Here is a 10,619-nt window from a genome sequence, read left to right as displayed (position 1 = left end):
TTAATTAAAAGAAATCCCACTTACAAATTGCTTTTATTTTTTATAAAAAGAAATCTCACCTTTCTTTACTTTTATTTTTTAAATTCCAACTTTAATTACTTTTATCTTATTTAAAATCCCACTTTTTTACTTTTTAAAAGAAAATTCCACTTATTTAACTTTTTCTCAAAAAAAAAAAACAATCCACTTTCTTTTGCTTTTCTTTTAAAAATGCTACTTTCTTTTACTTTAATTTTTTTTGTATTTTCTGATACCTTTATATTTATTTTTTAATTCCAACTTTCTTTTACTTTTTATTTTTTTAAAATTTTCACAAAACTTTACTTTTATTTTTTTAATTTTCTACTTTCTTTTACTTATTAAAAGAGAATTCCACCTACTTTTACTTTTATTTTTTTATTCAATACTTCCCTTTTTCTTAATTTTTAAATCACTCCTGAAAATTTTAAAAAAAAAAATATTTTTTCGGAATTTTTTTATTATTTTAAAATAAAAATAAAAATAAAATAATATTAATAGTAATAATTCACCTTTTAAAATTTTGTATTTTTACCCTATAATAAAAAGTGTAACAAAGCTAAAAATTGTAGGTTAAAACCCTTAAAATATTTACATAGAAGAAGTGATAAAAAATTAATTATTGTCAAAAATTAGGTACTCACACTATTATTTTCACGTTTTTGGAGCTGGATTTACAGCTTTCATGGTAGTTTTAATACAGGTTTTATGCCTGTACTTTTATGGCTGTTTGTGGTTGATCTTGAATGGAGCTATATAGATGAGGAATGTGAAGTTTTTGGGTGATGAAATTAGGAGGAAGAAGATAGCTTTGTGGGTTTCTTTTTTTCTCAGTTTTCATGAAGTTTTTCATTCCTTTTTCAGATCTATTCTTTCCCTTCCCCCTATTTTCTCTACTGTTTTTTTCGTTTTCCCACCTCTGTTTTTGTCTCCCCTTTGTATTCTGTGTGTGTGTATTTATGTAGCTGAATGGGAGTGTCCAGGTAAATTTGGATAAGAGGGAATAAACATAGTTATGGAGAAGGCTTGGTGTTACAGAGCAATTGGTTCTAAATAAAAAGAATCTTTGAATAAGCTAGAATGAGGGAAAGGGCGCGTGATATGGAGCAAAAATTAAGGGGAAGGGGACCACTTAAATTTTTTTCTTACTTTTACCTTTTCGAATTTTTATTCTCGTTTCTTCTTCTTTTTGCTTTTTTTTTTCTTTCTTTTCTTTTTTCCTAAAGTTAAACCAAAAATACTAATTATCTAAATAATAGCAAATAACTAAAAATAAAACAAAATAGCCAAATTAGAGAAAATTTAATACTTCTCAATACTTATTGAAATCCTATAACTTTAAAACTAAACTAAGTAAATATATATTTTTTGAAATCTTCTTCTTATCTTTTTGAAAATAAAATGTCAAGGCTATTTTTTGTATTTTTTCAAGAGTAAAACTAATTATACCAATTATTAACTAGCTAAAATAAGGAAAAATATTTTTGTAGTTTTTGAGTTTTAAGATAAGATAGAGCAAAAGAGTCCAAAGTAGTAAAAATAGCAAATTAGACCAAAAATAAAAATATATAAGCACTAAGATGTGTAAAATTTCGAGGAGGGTCAAAAATTACATGTCTACAGCTGCCCTTCATTGACTGGAAACACGAAGAGTTTCCACACAAAGAACGACGAGACAAGTTTTTTGACCCGACCCTTATTTGAAAGAACAAAAATCAAAGAAAGAGTGTGCGACCGAGTCCTGATTTTGGACAACCTACATATCCTTGGCTATAAAGGAATCGGACCACGTGTAATTTAGAGGTGGATGAAGTGATGGAGTGTGTGGAGAGGACGAGGGAGTCGAATGAGATTCCGTCGAGGTTCCTGTCCGCGGTCCTGTTATTACATCAAATCAAAAATGAAAACGACTAACTAAACCTGTCAGCGATGAGTTACAAGACTCCTATTTATAAGTCTTCTGAAGCTTAATCTTGAGTCTTGAACGGTTTTTCATGCAGACTTTGATTTAAACCTTGATGCTTGCTAGCTGCAGGTGCTGATTCACTCTTCCACGACTTCTTTAGTTTAAAATCGGACACGACGTGCTCGTGACTTCAGCCATGTCTTGAGTATTTCACATCTTTCTCTGCTTTTTCATTTTGGATTCACCTTTTTTTTCTGGATTGAGGCTACTTCTGTTGGTCATCTCGGACTGTCGACTAACATTCTTGCCGCGAGCTTCTACTACTTCTAACTTGAATTGAATTCTGAAATGACTTTCCTCGTTTTCCAGGTGCGTGCCTACTACTGACTTGAAACTTGAAATAATTTTGAAACGAATTCCCTCATTCTCCAGGTGGATGCCTGCAATCAAAACAATAAAACAAATAAAATTTTCTGCCCCAGTTTGCACTCGGAAGATTTGTGAGTTATTATCAAAATTGTAAACCACTTATACTATTGACGCAATGATGAGAGTAAACTAAAGACTTTACTAGGATGTACGTCTCCTATGAGTAAAATCAAGAAACTTTGACTAGCAAATACGTCTCCTAAAAATAAAACATGAATGACCCAAAATAGGAAATGCGTCTCCTAGGGATAAAATCTCAATTTAGGAAGTGCGTCTCCTAAAAGTATATCCTGAAAGACCCAGACTAGGAAGTGAGTCTCCTAGGAATTGAACTTCAATGACTCAAACTAGGAAGTGCATCTCCTAGGGGTGAAATCTCAATTTAGGAAGTGTGTCTCCTATAAGTGTATCCTGAAAGATCCAGACTAGGAAGTGCGTCTCCTAGGGGTAAAATCTCAATTTAGGAAGTGCGCCTGCTAAAACAAAAATATAACCTGAAAGACCCAGACTAGGAAGTGCGTCTCCTAGGGGTGACACTTCAATGACTCAAACTAGAAAGTGTGTCTCATAAGAATGAACTTAAATGAACTAAACTAGGAAGCTCGTCTCATAGGGGTAAAATCTCAATTTAGGAAGTGCATCTTCTAAAACAAAAATATAACTTGAAAACCCGGACTATGAAGTGCGTCTCCTATGGGTGAAACGTCAATGACTCAAACTAAGAAGTGTGTCTCCTAGGGATGAAATCTCAATTTAGAAAGTGCATCTCCTAAAACAAAAATATAACTTGAAAACCCGGACTAGGACGTGTGTCTCCTACGGGTGAAACTTTAATGACTCGAACTAGGAAGTGGTCCTAGGAATGAACTTAAATGACCCAAACTAAGAAGTGCATCTCCTAGGGGTAAAATCTCAATTTATGAAGTGTGTCTCCTAAAACAAAATATAACTTGAAAGACCCTGACTAGGAAGTGCATCTCCTAGGGGTAAATCTCGAACGACTCAAACTAGGAAGTGCGTCTCCTAGGAATGATTTTGAATGACACAAACTAGGAAGTGTGTCTCCTATGGGTAAAATCTCCATTTAGGAAGTGCGTCTCCTAAAACAAAAATATAACCTGATAGACCCAGACTAGGAAATGCGTCTCCTAGGGTGAAACTTGAATGACCCAAACTAGGAAGTGAGTCTCCTAGGGGTAAAATATCAATGTAGGAAGTGCGTCTCATAAAACAAAAATATAACCTAAAATACCCAGACTAGGAAGTGCGTCTCCTAGGGGCAAAACTTCAATGACTCAAACTCGGAAGTGTGTCTCTAAGAATGGACTTAAATGACCCAAATTAGGAAATGCGTCTCCTAGGGGTAAAATCTCAATTTAGGAAGTGCGTCTCCTATAACAAAAATATAACTTGAAAGACCCTGACTAGGAAGTACGTCTCCTAGGGCAAAACTCGAATGACTCAAACTAGGAAGTGCATCTCCTAGAGATGAAACTTGAATGAACCAAACTAGGAAGTGCGTCTCCTAGGGATGAAATCTCAATTTAGGAAGTGAGTCTCCTAAAAGTATATCCTGAAAGACCCATACTAGGAAGTGCGTCTCCTAGAGGTGAAACTTCAATTTAGGAAGTGCGTCTCTTAGAACAAAAATATAACTCAAAAACCCGGACTAGGAAGTGCGTCTCTTACGGGTGAAACTTCAATCACTCAAACTTGGAAGTGCGTCTCCTAGAAAGTATAATAAGAAAGACTCAGGCTAGGAAGTGTGTCTCCTAGGTGTGAGACTGAGCTTGAAGAAAACTATAAACTAAGCTTGACTAACCTAAAAATTGACCCTATTCTCCAGACGGGACCCCTGAACTTAATGAAAACCAAAGATTCCTCTCAACTAGGGAAAATTCCTAGGGGGTATGGTTCTACTCAACTAGGGAAAATGCCTAGAAGGTGTGATCTTCTCTATAGCCCTTGCGTAGGCAGAATTGGGGGCATTACACCTGAAAAATTCAAGCTTCCAAACTCTGATTGGGACATAGTCTTCGTCCCTGTTTCAAGCAAAGAAAACTTGTGAGTTTAAAATATGGTGATTGGTTTGTGGCCTTGACCTTGAAGGCGGCTGCTTCTACACTTGCCATGATAACTTTGATTTTAACTTGGAAGACCTTGCATGTTACTGACTAACCGTTTTTTGTCAACCCTTATCACATAAAATACCTTTGATCCATTTGAGCCCAATATCCTATATCTGTTGCACTTTGCTCATGGATTGCTATTTACCGAACCTTTGCATTTCATATGAATCCTAAAGCACGTTGCTATTACCAACTCAGTACGCATACTGTTCTTTCATGACTTATGCCGCTTTGATGTGTTAGCCATACTCCGCTTTGTGTAATTGAAAAGTTGGTAGCAAATTTTGAAGTCATTTCTCACTTATTCTAACCAAACGGACTCAAAAGGAGGACTTGAACAAAGCAAGAGGAACAGAGTAAGGGGACAATGGAAAGAGATGACATCTAACAAGAAAATTACCAAAAAGAAAACTTATCAAATGTGGACACCAACTCCAATGACCATGACGTGCGTTTTGGATTAAGTGGCTTAATCTATCAAGCAAGTCTAATGTTCAACTCTTGTTATGCCTCTAAACCATGAAACTGGGTTTCAATGCTCCGATTATCCTATATGATTCACAATCCTTATTCGACTTGTAGTGCCCAAACGGTTTTCACCATTAAGACTCTCTCATTTTTTCTTTCTCTCAACTCACTTTCACGTTATGGTGCCTGTGAAGGTTTTTACCGATAAGACTCTCTCATCTTTTTCTTTTCTTCTTATTTTCTCTGATTCTGCAGATGACAAGGCATTGACCATGGTAAAAAACATCATATGCTCCTAGCATGTTTAGCTCGGCACTTTCAAAGATTATCTGGGAGGTCTTTTTTGGATTGTAATGTGGCTTTTGGACAAGGTTATAAAGAAAGAAAGGCATGAAGGCTCAAAATAAAACTAAGACAAAAGGGTTAATGTATTTACAACTTTTGAATCCATTAAAAACTTTGCCCCAATTTCAGAACAAGAAAATTTGATTCTTTTCTTCTTCTTTTTCTCTCTTTTTTTTAGATGGAATTACTAAGAAAAACTGCCCCACTCTTGATTTCGTGGGATTATGAAATATTTTATTTGGTGCGATCGAACCGTAAGGCTGCCTACGTATCTTGTGGTGACAAGAATCAGGTCGAACGTAGTTCAAAAGACTACTCTTTATTACTGCTATTTTCCTTTCCTTTTCTTTTTGTTTTTGAATTTTTTTTTTAATGAAGTTTCTAAAACAAACCTTATGAGGCATGATTTTTTTTTTCTTTTTTTGTAATGACTCTAACTCGATTCCAAAAGAAGGGAGGTCAAGAAAATTAGCATAGGCTCAAAAGGGGTACCAAATGGTATAAAGTGTTTGGGTAGCTGAAAGAGAGCCTTCCAATCCCTGAAAATGCCAATTACAACATTTCTTTTACAGCTTAGGCATTGATATCACTAATATGCCTTCCACATTTTTTAGTGCATTGTCAAGTACATAACTCTCGTTGGGTGATTTCTTCTTCACAATGGATACCCTCCGTCTGTTTGGAGGAAAATCCCTTGGTTTTATCTTGTTACTTGAGATGCACTCGAATTCAAAGTGACTCGCTTCAAATTGTCTATGATGCATTCTTTTGCAACAAATTCTTGTCATCCTATTAACTTCCCAGGCTATTTTCCTAGTTTCACACAGTTCGGGCTTTAAATGATCTCAGAGTGTCGAAATCTATACTTATTTTCCTCAAATGTCCCTATCATCTTCATAATTAGACTAACTTTTAAGACTAGACCTAGAATTATGCGTGCACGTCATGTCACTAGAGCTAGTATAAAAAGAACCATAAAAGGAAAAAAGAACTAAATAAAAACTGACTAGAAATAACAGAAAATAGAAAATTGCATTAGACAGATGGTGAAAGGGTTTGAACAACAAAACAAGTAAATTAAACTGGGGTTACAACCCTGGAACAAAATTAGACAACACTAAACGACCTATTACGACTAAACAAACTAGGCAAAATAAAAGTATAGAAGGGTTTGAGTCACAAGACAATATCCGGATTACAGCCCTAAAATAACCCGTACAACAGAAATGACAACAAAATAAACTACCAAGACTCCCCTTGGCTAACCAAGAAAGGAGCGTCTTTCCAATTACCAAGCTCGACATCTTAACCACTGAGTTTCACATCAATATTACCCAGACCATTACCAATTTCAATATCATTAACTTTAGTTAGCAAGTTCCCAAGAGGATTCTCATACTCCCTGTCACCATGCATCATCCCCACAAAGTGTGCATTATTATGTGCAGGTAAAGAATTTTGTGCGATATTCTGGGTGTCACTGTCCTGGATCACAATTATCCCTTCTTGAATCATTCTTTCTATTTCCCTTTTCAAATCACGACAATCTTCAATGTTATGCCCTTGGACATTAGAGTGGTACATGCACCATATAGTAGGATCAAAACCTTTTGCATATGGGTTCGGAGTATAGCCGAGGAGCGGCTCAATCAGGCTAGAATGTTTTAAATTTTCAAACAAACTTGTGTAGGTTCTCGGATTGGCGTGAAACTTTCTTTGCCTTTGTTCCCCCCATGCCCCAACTTTCTAGGGTTGTTGGATGCTCTAAAATGTTGTGAAGGCAAAAGTGCATTATGATGTACTGGCGCTTGCCATAAAGAGTGAACCAGTGGTTGGATAGATGAACGAACGTTGTTTGCAGGATAATATTGAGGTGGATTATGTGGAGCTCAGGGATAGGTTTGGGGTTGGGGTAGAGGATAGGTATATTGGTGAGGCGGACCTGTTGGGCCATGTCGTGATCCTGAGACAACTATGGCAATATCATCATGTTCCCTCTGACCCAGCAAGCTTCCCGTGTCATTCTGAATTGCTTGTGTTATGGCTTTTAAAGCAGAATAGCTCATGATCTTACTCGACTTCAGCCCATCTTCTACCATTTCTCCCATTTTTACCACATCATTAAAAGGCTTACCCACAACCGAGATTAAATTCCCAAAGTAAGTAGGCTATTGGGCTTGAAGAAAGTACTCGACCATCTCGTCTTCTTCCATCGGGGGATTGACTCGGGCAACTTTCTCTCTCCATCTGAGCCCGTATTTCCTAAATCTTTCATTAGGCTTCTTTTCCACCCTGGTGAGGGACATGCGATCCGGGACAATTCCTATATTGTACTGAAAGTGCCGGGCAAAGGATTGAGCCATATCGTCCCATGTATACCACTTGCTAGCATCTTGACGGGTGTACCATTCCAAGGCTGCACCGCTCAAACTTTGACTGAAATAGGCCATCAATAGCTCGTCCTTCCCGCCAGCGCCTCTCATTTTACTGCAATAACCTCTCAAATGGGCCACGGGATCGCCATGTTCGCCATACAAATCAAACTTTGGCATCTTAAACCCAACAGGCAATTGAACGTCAGGAAACAAGCTTTGTAAGACACGCTCACCTTGCTCCATATCCCTTACACGTTTCTTAAAGACTGCTCTAAGATTTTTACCTTCTTGGATATCTCATCTTGCTCCACTGTCTTAGCAGGCTTTTTAGTTTCACCGGAAGGCTCAAAACGAGGAGTGTAAGAGTATGGATCTAAGACCATGGAAGTTGGTTCTGGAGCATAGTATTGGGCATTGGGGACTTTGAACACAGTCTCGCTAGAGGATCGAGGAAAGGTAGCTGGTGGATGAGCTACAAAAACATGAGTGGTCAAAGGAGCGGGATATGAGGTGGTTTTGGCGGGTGGAGTGTGAAAAGGTTGTGGGGAGATATCAGCAGCAGTAGGAAGTTGGATTTGTGACAGTGGCAGAATGGTAACGAGGCTTTCAGTATAGTTAGCGAGAACTAATGGTGGAGGACGCCCACTAATCCAGGCTTGGTATATTTCGGTCATCTACCCTTTTAACCTTAAAACCTCTTCTTTCAACTCAGATTCTCATTTAACAATCTCCTTAGACGGATCAATAACACATGTGTCCAAGTCTTTGCTAGCCATGACTGTCTTGCTCTTTGACATTGTGTTGTATGGAAGAGTTACCAGTTTAAGAACCACAAACTAACCACTCTTCTGCAATAATGAAGATAACGAAGAGGAATAAAATGAAGTCATCATGTTAGCGTTAGGGCATTTAACAACTAAAATATCACATTGCATGCAATGCACCTAGCAACAATTAACGGTTCAAGAATGACTTCGAGGGTCACAAGGTCACTTGGCATTAGCCCAATTTGTTCTTTTCAATCTTCTCTTTTCTTTTCTTTTCTAGCACTTCTTGGCTTACTCATTTTCCTTCCTCTCTTTTTCTTTCTGATTATCACTCTTTTCTTTCCTCTCATTTCTCACATCTCATAACTTCATCTTTTTTTTTTTTCTTTTTTTATTTAAAAAAATGATTCGATCGGACCCTATGTAGGTTGCCTACGTATAATGACGCCGCATGAATCAAATCTTTGCGTAGTTTGGGAAGAACGAGAATAAAGTAAATAAACTAACTCTTTTATTTGATTTTTTATAATTTTTTAATTTCCGAAAGAAAAAGTTATAAAGAAGAAAGATTTTTTTTTGAATTTCGAATTTTTCTCTTTTTTTCTTTTGGCATTTCGAAAGAAAAACTTCTAAATAATAAAGAAAATATTTTCGGATTTTTGGACTTTTATGTTAAAATCATGAAAGAAAGACTTCCGAAGAATTTTTTTTTTTTTGAATCTTGAATTTTCTATTCAATTTTCGAAAATATTTTTGAAATGTTAGAGGAAACTAAATAAAATATTTGGATTTTTTTTAATGATTGGGGTCTCAAAAGAAGACTTTTCTAAAGAAGGAAGTAAAGGAAAATATTTTTGGATTTTTAAAAATTGGGGGCCGGAACCGATGAGGTTTGCCTACGTATCACACATCCGGTGAGAATCAGACCCGCATAGTTCAGCCAGTCTTGATGCAACAGGAAAATATGACTTATTTTGAAATGACTTTTCCTCTTCTTTTTTTTTTTCAAAATTTCGGCAGAGTTTCAGGATAATTCAAATACCTACCTCTCACTCTCTTTTCTTTTTCCTTTTTTTTTTCCTTTTTTTTCTTTCCCTATTCTAGAAGTCAGTCAACATGCAAGTTGAAACAGACAGATACGCAAATAGCACATAAGATGCATCAGGATGGTCTTTTATTTTGGTTATACCTGTCCTAGACGGACCCAACCCCCTGTGTTGAGTCCCCGAAGTCAAATGCACGTGATGCAAACAAGCGTTCCTACTAGGGATCCGTCATGAGGCTATGTTATTATAGGTATAAAATCTGGATGTATTGTTCTAGACCTGGCTTACCCGAGCGGACAACTCGAGCCGGGAGGGGGGGCAGCGTACCGGTAACCAAAAGATCATCCGGCTTTGCAACTTGTTCGAACCTCATTCTAAATTAAGAGTATGACACTAACAAAAAAGAAATCACGCCAGCGTGCACTTCCCAGAAGATTTAGAAGACTTAGAGAGAAGAAGGGTTTCGTAACAGTTTATATACAATTCACAAAATATCAAAGCGGTAAAAAGCGATAATTAGCACATTAGGCTCAAACACGTAAAAAATCAGATAATAAATGAAAGCCAAGCATAACAGTTATTCTAAGCTCGAATTCTTGAACCCTGAACCAGAAGTTCTGGGTTCTGATCTCCAACAGAGTCGTCAGAGCTGTCACACTTCCTTTTTTCTGGAAGGGATAGAAAGTTTTTCCAATTAAAGTGACGTTGAACGAAATAGGATTATTTATATTCAAATTCACAGTCACCACTTGGGATAATTTATGGTATCCCAAGTCACCGATTTAAAATCCCGAATTGAGGAAGTTTGACTCCGTTTTACTGTCCGCGAAATACAGAAATCTGGGTAAGGAATTCTGTTAACCAGAGAGAAGGTGTTAGGCATTCCCGGATTCCATGATTTTAGCACGGTCGCTCAACTATTAATAGTTGGCCTAATTATTTGATTTAACACAAGCTTTAAAACTATTGTGCATTTTAACCTTTTAAATCGCTTTTAATTATTTATGAAATTGGTTGGAACAAGTCGCAATATCGCATACTCGTTTGTTTGGTACACATTGCGAATCGCGTCACGAGAACCGTACTCACGATCTATAACATGTTTAATTTTATTATTATTCGAAATTATGATCGGG

Source organism: Nicotiana tabacum, chromosome 7 (assembly GCF_000715075.1).
Source record: "Nicotiana tabacum cultivar K326 chromosome 7, ASM71507v2, whole genome shotgun sequence".
Lineage (NCBI taxonomy): Eukaryota > Viridiplantae > Streptophyta > Magnoliopsida > Solanales > Solanaceae > Nicotiana > Nicotiana tabacum.
This window is presented reverse-complemented; position numbering follows the sequence as displayed.